Raw genomic sequence first — 15,109 nt, 5'->3', positions numbered from 1 at the left:
ATAAACTTCACTAAAATGTGTTCAGCCTTGATAAATAAAAAACAAACAATTATATGCCAAATTTATTTGTATAGTGCTTTTTACAATACACTGTTTCAAAGCAGCTTTACAGAAAATCATGTTTTTATTATATCAGTAACATTTTATAATAACGTCTAACATTAGTCAATGCATTAGTTAACATGAACTAACTATGAGCAACATATATTTACAAGATTAATAATAATAGCTTATAACCTAACCCTAACGTTTTATTTGGCAGATTACAGTTGGGCAACGCATACATACTTTTTGCGACAATCTACCAGTACATATTATATATATCGTCCTAAGCAAGTATACCGTATGACTATCATAGCCAAGATTTGCTATAGTATATACAGTATATTGCTTTACTTGAGTATAATGTATGTATGCAAGTATTATATCCAGTATAGTACTATATCCAGTTATTGATTTATCAATGGGCAATAATACAGTTTACATTTGATGATACATTTGTTGATTTGCCAATATAACAATCAAACTGTTGATTTTTGCTATATAGTATGTCTCGAGTACTGTGTGTCACTTGGGTATGTTTGGATATACTTGTAGTAGAAACTAAATTTGAGTAAACACTTGAGACTCTATCACTATGTTGAATATTAGTAGTCTTTCAGTGTACAAAAATGTGAAATTCACGCTCTTTGTCCAGTGACCTAAAAATTGACCGAAGCACTCTCTCTCTCTCTGGCTTGCTGGGACATAGAAACATGTCTCTGAGATTTTCTTTTTTTTCTCATGTAGGACCATAGGGACCTTTATGAGGAACACCAGAGTATAAGTGAAAAAAGCATATCTTTGAATGTACCACCAAAATGTTTAAATAGCCTTTTCTAAAGCATGGCTTTACACAACTTCACATTGCATGTCAAGCATTATCTGAAATTACAGTACAATTAAGGGACTCTCCATAGGCGTAATGGTTTTTATACTGTACAAACCATATTTTCTATTGCCCTACACCAACCCACACCTAAACCTACCCCTCACAGGAAACTTTCTGCATTTTTAGATTTTCAAAAAAACTCATTCTGAATTATGTATAAGCCTTTTGAATTATGGGGACACTGAAAATGTCCTCATAAATCACCTTCTCGTTGTAATACCTATGTCATACCCATGTTATTATACAAATTTGTGTCCTCATAAACCACATAAACATGCACACACACACACACACACACACACACACACACACACACACACACACACACAGTTTTAAATTGAGAAAACATGATTGTTTTGAAAGTGCTATGATGCATTTCTTGTTTGTAATTTTTTATAGGCAGTGGCATTGATTATATTACTGCAGTTATTTATTTGGAACTGCTCATAGTAATATGATTGTATTTATGCATAAATTATTTCTGATTTATATTTCATATCTTTAGAAAAGGCCAGAAGACAAGTTGCACAATTGATTTGAATAATGTGGATGAGTCAGGCTTTTAGGACAATTCATTAAAAATTATTGATAAGGATTCACTCAGTTTGAGTTTAAAGGAGTTCCAAATTCCAAAAGAGTTTTAAATATATCAGTTAATAAACAAGTGTGAATTTCTGTCTACCTGTCTGCATGTCTGTCTGTGTGTTGTATTTTTCAGAATTGGGTTTTATATTGTTTCACTGTGAATCCTGCTATAAAAGCTATATGTTCATCAAATCAATCGATCCGGTCACAACCTCTGATTGGTCGATACTATTTTCCCATCAAGCTAAATAAAATAAATAAATATATAAATAAATGCCTAAGTACATACAAATAAAACATCTGTCACAATGCATATCTCTTCTAACAACTCTGACCTCAGTTAGCAGTTCTTCAGAATGGGCTAGGATGTCTATTTTTCCCCCTCTACAGAATATTCCTCACCAAACCAAAAATAGAAGCAACAGGAAAAATAGCAAGACTTCACAGTGGACTATTACCCAGCAGTCCATGTGGCAAACCGTTTTGAGGAGGATGGTGAAGGCCGATAGTGGCGTTTGGGACCAGGTAGGATATCTTTGACCACCTTTTACAGTATATGTTAAGTTTTCACATCCTATGATTGACCTAATCCTAAATTTATTAGAACGGTTCTTGATCGATTTACGTCCCGCTTTCTGTCTTATTTGGCATTTCATAGTCAGAATAAGCTACAATATGGACCAGACCTCATGCTTACACTGTATGATACTGCGCTCTCAAACTCTACCAGTGTCCGCTGTTGCCACATTGACGTTTTGCTGTAGTGAATAAAAATGACGGAGGAGAAATATAGAGAGGGTAAACGAGAGTGGCCATTAAAAGAAGGCAATCTATGGTGTAATAGGAATCATTATAGAGTCATCATGAATAAATAATGTGTCCTGTATCTTTCCTTTATATTCAGTTATCTCTCTCTCTCCCTCTCTATCTCTCAGTCAATACTCGACTCAGCAGGGTTTCCTCTCGCTAGCTTTCAGTCCATCCTGGAAACAGGGGCGAGGGTGGCATAATTGAAATCTAATCAAGTTGATGAGTCAAGAGAGCAGAACTTGCATGAGGGAAACACTCCTTCGCATGAGAAAGAGATGGGGTTGATGGGAAAGCAGAGTGATTTTTCACTGGAGTCAGTATGGAGGAGTGTGTGTGTGTGTGTTTAAACCTGCTAATGTACATCATTATAAAAACATCTGAATCACCGGAGAAGAAATAACCCTTGTTCTCTTAGAAAGATCTGAACCATGGCAACTAGAACCAACATCTTTAGCAACTTAGTCTGTATACTAAGAATAAATGCGAAGGACCATAATGTCTTGTTTTTCTACATTTTCTGAAGATAATGTGCACATTTAGGCGAAGGAATGGAGCTAAAGATTAAGGAGGTTTATTTTCCTAAGTTTTGTTTTAATTCTCTCTGGTTGTTATTGTTTTTTTTCTAAAAGATCTCATTGAGTTGCACTCAAAGCACTTTCCATTGCTTTGCCATTAACAACGGAAATATTGCTGTCAAATGTTATTAGGCAGGGAGCTTATCTGCGCAACAATCTGTAAAATATCCCAACATCCCAGAATGTGCATCATCTCTCATGCTAGCTTATTACACATTGTTCATATTATGAGGTATCTTACAGCATTCATATTTACATTTACATTTACATTTATTCATTTTGCAGATGCTTTTATCCAAAGCGACTTACAATTGGGGAATACATAAAGCGATTCTACTTAAAGAGGCAAACAGACACAGGAAGTGCTCGTAATACCAAGTTTCAGGCATTTGTTCAAATAAGTACAAGCTAGAAAGGGAAGGAATAAATAAAGAGAAAGAAAAAAATTGTTTTTTTAAATTTAGGATGAGGTCAAGTAGTGTCGAAAGAGATGAGTTTTCAGCTGTCGCTTGAAAATTGTCAGGGATTCAGCATTCTGGATAGGGGTGGGAAGATCGTTCCACCAGCCAGGAGTGGTGAACGAGAATGTTCTAGAAAGTGATTTTGAGCATCTCTGTGATGGTACAACGAGGCGTCGCTCACTAGCAGATCTCAGACTCGTGGAGGGAATGTAGATTCGTAATAGTGAGTGGAAGAAGGTGGGTGCTGAGCCTGTGGCTGTTCTATATGCAAGCATCAATGTCTTGAACTTGATGCGAGCTGCAACCGGTAGCCAGTGCAAGGAGATTAAAAGAGGTGTAACATGGGCTCTTTTGGGCTCATTGAAGAACAGTCGTGCCGCTGCATTCTGAATCATTTGTAGAGGTTTGATTGTGCTTGATGGAAGTCCAGCCGAAGAGCATTGCAGTAGTCCAGCCTAGAAATGAAAAGTGCCTGGACAAGAAGTTGTGCAGCATGCTCTGTTAGAAAGGGCCTGATCTTTCTGATGTTGTGAAAAGCAAACCTGCAAGATCGAGCAGTCTTTACAACGTGGTCTTTGAAGGTCAGCTGGTTATCAAAGATAACACCAAGATTTCTCACCGAAGTTGATGGGGTAATTGTAGAAGAACCTAGCTGGATTGTGAAATCATGCTGTAGAGTTGGAGTGGCAGGGAAGAAAATAAGCTCAGTCTTTGCCAGGTTGAGCTGTAGGTGATGTTCTTTCATCCATGCCAAGATGTCCGCCAGGCAGCCTGAGATCCGTGCAGCTACCGTTGGATCATCTGGTTGAAATGAGAGATGTGTGTCATCAGCATAGCAATGTAGTACCCAGTGATGTAGTGTACATGGAGAAGAGGAGGGGTCCAAAAACTGATCCCTGAGGAACCCCAGTGACCAGTTGATGTTGTTTGGATACCTCCCCTCCCCAGGCCACCCTGAAAGACCTACTAGTGAGATAGGATTCAAACCAGTGAAGTGGAATCCCTGTGATACCCAGTGATGACAACTCGTTCGAGGGTTTTTGCTATGAATGGAAGGAGAGAGACAGGTCTGTAGCTATCTGTAAGTGAAGTGTTTATTTAATGTATTTTTGAGCAGTGGGGTTACCCAAGCCTGCTTGAATGCAGCGGGAAAAGTGTCTGTGAGGAGAGATGTGTTGATGATGTGTGTGAGTGCTGGTAAGAGTGTAGGAGAGATTGCTTGGAGAAGCTGTGAGGGGATTGGGTCTAGAGGGCATGTTGTAGGATGGCTGGAGAGGAGAAATTTTGATACTTCTGCCTCAATGAGGGGACAGAAGGAGAAGATGGGAGTTTTAGCGGTGGGTGTGATTGGATAACCAGGGGTTAGAAGTGGCAGCCCGTGCTGGCCTGGAGGAGAGAGGACAAATATCATCTAGACAAGAGGTTAAAGTAGAGCATAAAGTGTCAGTTGCTGCATTCACATCTAGAGATGAGAAAATGGGTAAGTGAGGGAAGAGAGGAGGATGCTGCAGAGGAAAGATGGGAGGGTGAAAGGGAGTGTTGGTTCCATCTAAAAGTAACCGGTATAGGGGTTGGTGGCACTTGTAGGATGGCTGGAGAGGAGAAATTTTGATACTTCTGCCTCAATGAGGGGACAGAAGGAGAAGATGGGAGTTTTAGCGGTGGGTGTGATTGGATAACCAGGGGTTAGAAGTGGCAGCCCGTGCTGGCCTGGAGGAGAGAGGACAAATATCATCTAGACAAGAGGTTAAAGTAGAGCATAAAGTGTCAGTTGCTGCATTCACATCTAGAGATGAGAAAATGGGTAAGTGAGGGAAGAGAGGAGGATGCTGCAAGGGAGTGAAAGGGAGTGTTGGTTCCATCTAAAAGTAACCGGTATAGGGGTTGGTGGCACACAGGTAGCAAAATGTAGTTTAAATGTAATGAAGAAATGGTTAGAGATATATAGGGGTTTTACCAAAATGTTGTCTGCAATACAATTGCGTGTGTAAATTAAGTCAAGTTGGGTTGCCTGATTTGTGCGTACTTGTAGTGATAAGGCGTTTGACATCAAATGAAGAAAGGAGTGAATGGAAGTCTGAAGCATTAGGCTTGTCCAGAGGAATGTTGAAGTCGCCAAAGACTAAAAGGGGACTGCCATCCTTCGTGAATGAGGACAGCAGCCCATCCAGCTCCTCTAGGATGGTGCCTAGAATTTGCCCAGGAGGGCGGTAAATTACCACCTGGAGTTTTATAGGAGCTGTTACAGTAATAGCATGAGATTCAAATGAGTTATAATTGCATAGGGGAGAGTGGGTTGAGTATTTCCAATTGTTTGAAATGAGTAGACCAGTGCCCCCACCCCGGCTAACCTGAAGGGTTAAAAAAAGAGAAATTGTTAGATAGAGCAGCTGGGGTTGCTGAGTCTTCTGGACGAATCCAGCTCTCAGTCACTATTATGAGGTATCTGCCAGCATACAAGTTATTGATACCTGTTTTTTTCAGATCCTCCAATCATACAGAAAATATTGAATTTTGCATGTATTGCACCCCACCCCATGCTGCATACACTACCGTTAAAAAGTTTGGAATAATTACAGTTACTTTGATGTTTCTGAAAGAAGTCACTTCTGCTCACCAAAGCTGCATTTATTTGATCTAAACTATAGTAAAAGTAGTAATATTGTGAAATGCTATTACAATTTAAATAAAATAGCAGTTTTCTACTTTAATATATTTTAAAATGTAATTTATTCCTGTGATCAAAGTGGAATTTTCTGATTCACAATAATGATGTATTTTATTTTTTTTTTTACAAAATGAGATTTAAGACAAATTATAAATGAATATAAATATAAACGAACTGGCTTTGCCTGTGCTCTTTCCATTTATAATTAGAGGCAACCACTGCATTTTAATTATGATCCAAACAAAGATGCTGCACACATGTAGCATGAACAGTTTTTGATTTGAATTAGATTGTATAATTTCTAAATCTGAAGCAAAAAAAAAAAGGTTTGATTTTAGCTTTGTGAAATTATGCTATATAAAACATCTGTAAGAAAATAAAAGCCGCAGAATGAGAATGCAAATTCACTCTCTGACAGCAGGTGGCACTTATGGAACAGCAGCGATACAGTGTTACAGTTGGTTACCGCTGTAAACAAAGCAGAGCTGATCTTATAAACACTACTTTAATATGCATTATACAGAGGCAAGATGAAATGAAAATACCGTCTAAACTTTTCTTAAATCAGAGATGCATTCATATAACCCCCACCCCCAAATAAATCGCGATTTGTTTAATATCTCAACCAACTTGAATCTTCACATATTTTTATGGAGATTTAAAAAATCTTAAATATTACAAACGTTTGACTGGTAGTACACACAAAAATTATCTCAAATTACGTATCATCATTATTACACTTAGGACCATGTGATATTTCAGTTTTTCTTTTTTAATAAATCTGCAAAAATGTCAACAATTCTGTGTTTTTCTGTCAATATGGGGTGCTGTGTGTACATTAATGAGGACAAAAAAATTAACTTAAATGATTTTAGCAAATGGCTGCAATATAACAAAGAGTGAAAAATTTAAGGGGGTCTGAATACTTTCCGTACCCACTGTATATAGCAACCACATGGCAGCCTACTAAAATCACCTTAACTACCACATGGCAGCCACAAAGAACATGCTAGCATTGTGGTGTTTTTGGAGTTCTGCATAGTTAAACACCCAAATCACATTTTCCACTCACAGAAAATAGTTAAAATCTAGTAAAATGGTGGAAACTCGTATTAACCGTTTAAGTTATCAAAATGAGAAATGAAAATGACAGAAAAAATGTGAAAGCATTGTTCACGATTTACAAGAGATCCATATTATTTATTATGTTGCCAAGTAACCAGAAAGTTTTTAGAAAGTGTGACTTTACTATGGTAAGATATGGTAAGACACTTCAGTTTGCAATATCAAGCAGCAAAACAAACTGTTTTGTACAGCTAAAAAGAGCTGGAAGCGAATGAGACCGGAAGCCAAACACATTCAATTTAAAAATGGCCGTGCCCGCTCTTACAGGAAAATTAAGGTGGATAACATTTGTTAGAATTATTTTTTAGAATATATATATAAAATATGGATAGATAGATAGATTTTAATATAATTGAAAATACATACTGTACAGGTTTTATGGAACTGTGGTAACTATGGTAAATTTTGTAGGTGTTAATACGTAATCATGCTCTGTGCTTTAGCAAAGCTTCCTGTGACAAGCAAACAGTGCTTGTGTAAAGAGCCGGCCCTCGAATGAAGAGTCCCTTCATGGAGGTAAAAATGTGACATGCAAGTGAAAGTTTATGTGTTCCCCTGCTCCCAGAGTCCTCAGTGCTGTCCATCGCTCATTCACAGCACACGATAACAGTCCCTGTAATAACATCAGCTGCAGGCCTCAAGCTTTTTATCTGCATAAAAGTGTGGACTACACACATCCATCAATTAGATTGTTTTGGAGGGCAGAGAGAAGCTCTCCAGCGGCATTGCAGTAGAGATTAAACTTTTATTCAAGATGCACATTCATTATTTGTGCCTAAATTTATACTGCCGGTCAAACTCTGAGATTTGTATCTTTGTTTTAGTGCACGGATCATAATTGCTAATTCTGTTTACAGTACATAACATTGTATGAGTTCACTATCACATGCTGTTTTATTCAGTCACAATTGTATTCCTTTAGTCTTTATATAAATAATTGTAATAAATAAAAAAAGATATAAAACATAAAAAAACCTGGAAAATAATATAAATGTTTGTCATACCCATCTAAAACATGTCATATGCTATAAATATATCAGATATTTTTGATGAGTCATACATTGAAAACAATTGACATTTATAAGTTTACTGCTTTTAATCGCTGTATCACATGACATTTTATACTGTCACATTTTTATTCTTTTAACCTTTATGCAAAGAGTTGTAATGAATAGGACCATATAAAACATTGTATCATAAAAAAACACTAAAAATAATATCAATGTTATAGGCTATAAATATATGATGTTTTTGATAAGCTGAAAAAAAGACATTTATACATACGTTTACTGCGTATTCATAAAAATATCAGTTAATGTGAGAATATTTTGCAGACTATTTGTAAAAGTGGACGCAATATTTTCAATAATGTTCAATAGCTGTGGAAAATGATTTTTGCTGTGGGCTTCTGAATAATCTACTTGCTATGCAGCACCAGCTCAGAATGACAAATGCATAGTCAAATACAACTGTACCTTGTTTTAAAAGACGTTCCACTAACCAACACACTTCACTGGCATTCTTTAAGTTGCTTCTTCTAGTTTCTGTTACTAATATTTATCTTGGCAACGGTGAGGACAGCCTGACTTTTATAGGGTGAGGGTTGAATTTGTATTAGTGGTAGACTTCTGCAGTTGTCGCATAAATGGATCCAGTGTTGTGCTGGTTGTCTTCCCAGAGGACTAGTAGATTTAGAAGGCTGTGCTCTGAATTTTAAGCGTGCTGTCAAATGCTATCTTGACCACATTCCCGATCCCATATTCAGGGCTTTTAACTGGTAAGTTGGCAGAATTTTTACCCTTTCTGAGTTGCGAGCTTTCACATTTAATTTCTCACTAGTGTCTGCACTGATGCTCTGAATGCCACACAAATATATTATGGACAGTAAACTGGATTTGAGAAATGGAGCAGAGGATTTGCTTCCCAAAGAGCAATTTTGCTCAAACTTATAACCTTACCTGTGTAATATGTTGTACTCATGCACATCCATTAATGATATGGATGATGGTATAGTAGAGTTCACTAATAGTAATGTGGTGTGTGCAATAGTTGTTTAAAAAGGCACTTTAAAATGGCTAAACTTACAAAACAGACAATAATAATTATATCAAATCTGAATATATTAATAATGCTATTAATTTAGAATATTAGTTAATTTAAACATTTATTAATAAATGTACTTTATTATTTCCAAATAATGTTGCAAAAATATACAATGTCCCTAAAGTCTTGATATAGATAAATATAATAACTAAACTATTGTACTATTGTAAACTATTGTATCACACACACAAACACTAAAAATACAAATAATACACATTTATTTTATTACATATTTATTTGCAGACAGATTTAATTTAAATATCAATTTAATATAAATAAAAAAAAAGATATATATTTTAATTGATATTAAATTGTTATATATATATATATATATATATATATATACAATAAGGTATGAAAATGCATATTTACAACACAGCACCTCACCTCTATAAAAGCTTTCCCTGTTCATTTCAGGGCAGCTCTCTTATAAATATGATACATTTCAGCATGTGAGCTGCTGTTATGTGTGGTTTTTAAGCCGTAGTTATTGAAAAATGGGTATTGTTTAATTGCTTTAAAGTATTTTGCTATGCAGTGGGTCTCGGAGAGATATATAAACATAACTGTATACTCAGTCATATTTATAGGTTTGATTTCAGTTGCATTCAGGTACATTTAGGGCACATTTTTAGGGTCTTACAGTATTTTGGCCTCCATTGTTGCGTGAAGTATTGCAGTAAAGTGCAGATACCTGCAGGAAAGCTTTTTCCCCATCTTCTTCAATCATTCATAGAAAGACTCCAGAAGTATGACGCAACGGCTCTCACTGTAATTCCAGCCTCTCCAACAATAATTCATTTCTCTGTGTGGAGCAAGTGACTCAATGTTGTATTTTTGTTGTTTCTGTTACAAAGAAGTAAATATCCTCATTGCGCAGAAGTCTCGATTTGATGTCATATGTGGAACATGTAAGAAGACATTTTTAAAGGGATAGTTCACCCAAAAATGAAAATTTGATGTTTATCTGCTTACCCCCAGGGCAACCAAGATGTAGGTGACTTTGTTTCTTCAGTAGAACACATATGATGATTTTTAACTTTAACCGTTGCAGTCTATCAGTCATATAATGCATGGCAATGGTAACAAAATCTATGAGAGTAAAGAAAACATGCACAGACAAATCCAAATTAAACCCTGCGGCTCGTGACGACACATTGATGTCCTAAGACACGAAAAGATCAGTTTGTGCCAGAAACCGAACAGTATTTATATCATTTTTTACCTCTAATACACCACTATGTCCAACTTCCTTGAACCCGCGCACGGCATCCGGTGCGTGAGGTGTGTACGCGCTCTGGCGTAGTTTACATTAATGGGTGTGTTGATATCCAGCCGAAGAGCAATCAACCATACCTTCAGGCGAGCAGGCTCAGAAGTTGGGAATACGTGGAAAGTCACCACTCCCGAATGAGTTCGCGCGAGAGAACGTAATCTTTTAGTTTTAAGTCGGTTTGAACAATCCGGAGAAGCGCAAGTAAGTACTATTTTGATTAGCTGTCGTACCTACAATGACTGTGCAACCAATGATTGACGTATACGCACGAGAGATCACTTCCGGCGCTTGCGTAAACTACACCAGAGCGCGTACACACCTCACGCATCGGAAGCCATGTGCACGCGCAAAGACAGTTGGACATAGTGCTGTATTAGAGTTAAAAAATTATATAAATACTGTTCGGTTTCTGGCACAAAATGATCGTTTCGTGTCTTAGGGGTTAGTCTTAACCCTTTAAGTTAGTTGCAGTGAGCCCAACCTGTCTATTTTCAAAAAGGACTAAATGTGTGCATTTGTGCTTTTAGTTTGAATATATATGAGATTTGAATTATATTTTCAATGAATAAAGACATAAATGTTCCTCTTATTTACTTTCTACTTTAGTGCAAGAGTCATTTGGACCACTTTTTGGCGTTGATAGTGTGCTTTTTTCTTCTTAAGAGTCCCAGATAAGCATTTCTACCTGAAATATTCTACCTGTGAGACACAAAGTCATATCGGTTTGGGAATGACATGATGGTGAATATTTGATGACAGAATTGCATTTTGGGTGAACTACTCCTCCAACCTTGAGAATCTGTCAGGGTGTGACTGTAAACGCAGAGAAACTGGGTAATTAGAAAAATATACAAAACAAGCCCAATTAATATAGCATTGTCATTCATTAAAGGGATAGTTCACCCAAAAATGAAAATTCTGTCATTAATTACTCACCCTCGTCTCGTTTCAAACCCGTAAGACCTTTGCTCATCTTCGGAACACAAATGAAGATATTTTTGATGGAATCTGAGAGCTGTCTGACCCTGCATAGACAGCAACGCAACTGAAATGTTCCCAAGTCCGGAGCTGTAGAAAGGAGATCGGTAAAATAATCCATGTGACATCAGGGGTTCAACCGTCATTTACGAAGCTACGAGAATATTTTTTGTGCGTAGAAGAAAAGAAAAAAATGACTTTATTCAACAATTCGTCTCCTCCGCGTCACCCTATAGTGCCATTTTAGAGAGTATCAGCTGGACGTAAACAGCGTATGTTTCAAACCCGTAAGACCTTTGCTCATCTTCGGAACACAAATGAAGATATTTTTGATGGAATCTGAGAGCTGTCTGACCCTGCATAGACAGCAACGCAACTGAAATGTTCCCAAGTCCGGAGATGTAGCAAGGAGATCGGTAAAATAATCCATGTGACATCAGGGGTTCAACCGTCATTTACGAAGCTACGAGAATATTTTTTGTGCGTAAAAGAAAAGAAAAAAATGACTTTATTCAACAATTCGTCGTCTCCGCGTCACCCTATAGTGCCATTTTAGAGAGTATCAGCTGGACGTAAACAGCGTATGCTATTCTGGGTCAGCTGCGTCACGTGTTTCTATGCAGGGTCAGACAGCTCTCAGATTTCATCAAAAATATCTTAATTTGTGTTCCGAAGATGAACGAAGGTCTTACGGGTTTGAAACGACACGAGGGTGAGTAATTAATGACAGAATTTTAGTTCATTTTTGGGTGAACTAACCCTTTTATATTACAGTGTGTTGAAGGCAGTAATACAGTGCAATGAACGCATGATAAATCTGTTTCCTTTAGTTAATGCAGACTTTCAACCATTTCGGAGACGTCCCATGAGACTGACAGGAAGTGGATACTCGAGGAAGTGGAAATTAAAATCTACTCTGTAAAATACACACAACCCTGAGGTCCTGTTTATGTAATTTCCCCCATTTTCTTTTTTATGTTATTTTCTTTTCTTTTTCACGTTTCTTCTGGGTTTCCACCTCGTTGCTTTCTTCACACAGACGATCTTTGTAAAATCAGTGAATTATTGATGTTTTTGTACTGATCTGCTCTTGTACTCCATGCACTACCACTCTTCTGTTCTCGGCGTGTCTCAACGTGAAGCAAAATTTCATCATTTAGTCTGTAATAATCTCCTTCTGATGAGGCACAATGTGCAGCTCTACTTCTGAAAATATCTACATTAAAATAAATAGCATATTTTGCAGTTATTTGTTACTCTAAATAAGACCGCAGCATGCAACTAGATGCACGATAACACAAGCTTTGTTCTTTTTATTTTTGAACTATCCTCTTGCATTGTTGACCTGTTTTGCTCCCTGGATTCATTTGAAGACTCCAGCTGTAACACATCCGTTGATTTGAGCATCCAGGAATCAATTCTGCCATTATCTTGGCTTACTTCACTCTATTCCAGTGTGCTGTAGGAGTTCCTCCTATGTGAGACTGCCTGTTTTTTCCACTATATATATCGAAACGGCAATATTTCCACAGAATCAATCGTTACGCCCTGAAAACTCCTTTAGTTCTATCTTCATATCAGATGCTATCACTGGGAATTTAGAGTAGCAACAGTTTCTTTGCTCAGGTAGGCTTTGGAAGCCAAGAGAGTGTTTCATTTTAAAGTGAGGCTTGATCGAATGGATCGACATGCCAAAAGACACTATAAATTTGCCATGGAGTTGATGTGTGTAATTTTTGTGCCACTAGTGGCTCAAAATGCAATTGCACATCCCGTCAATCTGTCCCTAACGTGACACTTTGCTGAGAAATTTAATGCCTGCTCTATAATTGAAACCAGACAATGTTTACGTCCATGAGTGTACAGTATGCTATTACATTAAATGGTTAATTCCACAGGGTAAACAGGACAGATATAAATGCCAATGTAATCAAATCCCTCTATTTTAGGTGGAGCACAACAAGCCATCGGAGACCCCAGTCGCATGTGTGTTGCATCCGCAAGATAGGAATGGAAAGCGCAGTTGTTATAAATGCTACATGAATGAGTGTCAGGCTGCTGAATTCAGCCTTTGTCCACGTGAATAATACAGTATGTAGACTAAAGAACAGTTTGTGAATGTAAACTAGGGGTTGGCTGATATGGGTTTTCAATGGATTATGCCGATACTGATATCTAGAGATCAAGATGATTGGAATCTGTGATACTTTTTTCAGGATTTTTTGATGAATAAAAAGTAAAAAAAAAAGAGCATTTATGTAAAATATAAATATTTTCTAACAATATACACTACAGTTCAAAAGTTTGGGGTCAGTAAAATTTTTATTCTTTCTTTTATTGAAAGGCAAGGATGTTAAATTGTTAAGAAATGATAGCAAAGATTTATATTGTTAGAAAATATTTATATTTTTAATAAATGCTGTTCTTTTAAACTTTTTTTATTCATCAAAGAATCCTGAAAAAAGTACCGCAGTTTCCAAAACAATATTTGGCAGCACAACTGTTGATAATTCTAATAATAAATCAGCATATGTGACCCTGGCGCACAAAACCAGTCATAAGGGTCACTGTTTTGAAATTGAGATGTATACATGCGTTATACTGTCTTTTTACGCGTTGCGTTGCATCGCGCCGCGTAAACATAAAACCATGTCTGCATTTGTGATCGGTGAAATGACAAACAACAAGCGCTACTCTACACTGCTCAAAACTCGCGTTTGAATCTTCAGTTGCAAATTCTTTAAATATGAAAACGTACTTACAGTCTTTGAGTCTGAACAGCCGGCATTGTAGTCTACTCTACCAGGATCAGGAAACAGTCTTCCATAAAATGCGTTGCACACATCTGAATATTTGGGTTGAACTGTTCTGGAACAGTGTTGTAAATGCAACTTAACAACTGATTTCTAGTTGTGTCTTCTTTTGGAAGGCCAAACAAAGTATTTTCGCTTTTGCAACGAAACACACAGCGTCTTCACAGCATGGGAGCGGCGGTGGCAGCAACAATAAAGTTACTCCTTTCTTTGCGTGAACATTTGGGTGGTATTATGCAAATCTTCCCACACAGTGACGTAGACATGTGGGGGCGTGTTTAAACGAGGCGTTTTAGGAGGGTATGGACCAGTCTTAACTTTTATAAAGAATATCTCTTTGGTTTTGAGACTTTAGTCTTTGCAACTTTAGGGATCTTATCTATTCACGAACAGCTTGTAACACTCCAAAGAGAAAGGAAAACTTGAAATCGCATCATATGACCCCTTTAAGGCCCTCTTGGGTGTTTACTGAGGCCCCCTAGTGAGCCCGGGCCTCCTGTTTGAGAACCATTGCTTTACGTCAAAAGATGTAACACAAATTCAATAGAGTATGTCCACACGTTTGACTGATAATCTACTGTATATAATGCAATTTTATGATACCAAACAAGCCATTCCCAATATTGCTGAAATGAAATTGGACAATGTTGTATATCATTAATGTAAACCTCCCAGAGCTTTCCCATCTTCGTCAATGATTTTAATACATTCTCCACCTTTCAGAAGTGTGATGGCACCCCATTGTGCTTAGAAGCAGTTGAGGAAACTGAAATAAGAATGAAAT

This window comes from Sinocyclocheilus grahami, unplaced genomic scaffold, assembly GCF_001515645.1.
Source record: "Sinocyclocheilus grahami isolate Dianchi unplaced genomic scaffold, SAMN03320097.WGS_v1.1 scaffold312.1, whole genome shotgun sequence".
NCBI classification, from domain to species: Eukaryota; Metazoa; Chordata; class Actinopteri; order Cypriniformes; family Cyprinidae; genus Sinocyclocheilus; species Sinocyclocheilus grahami.
This window is presented reverse-complemented; position numbering follows the sequence as displayed.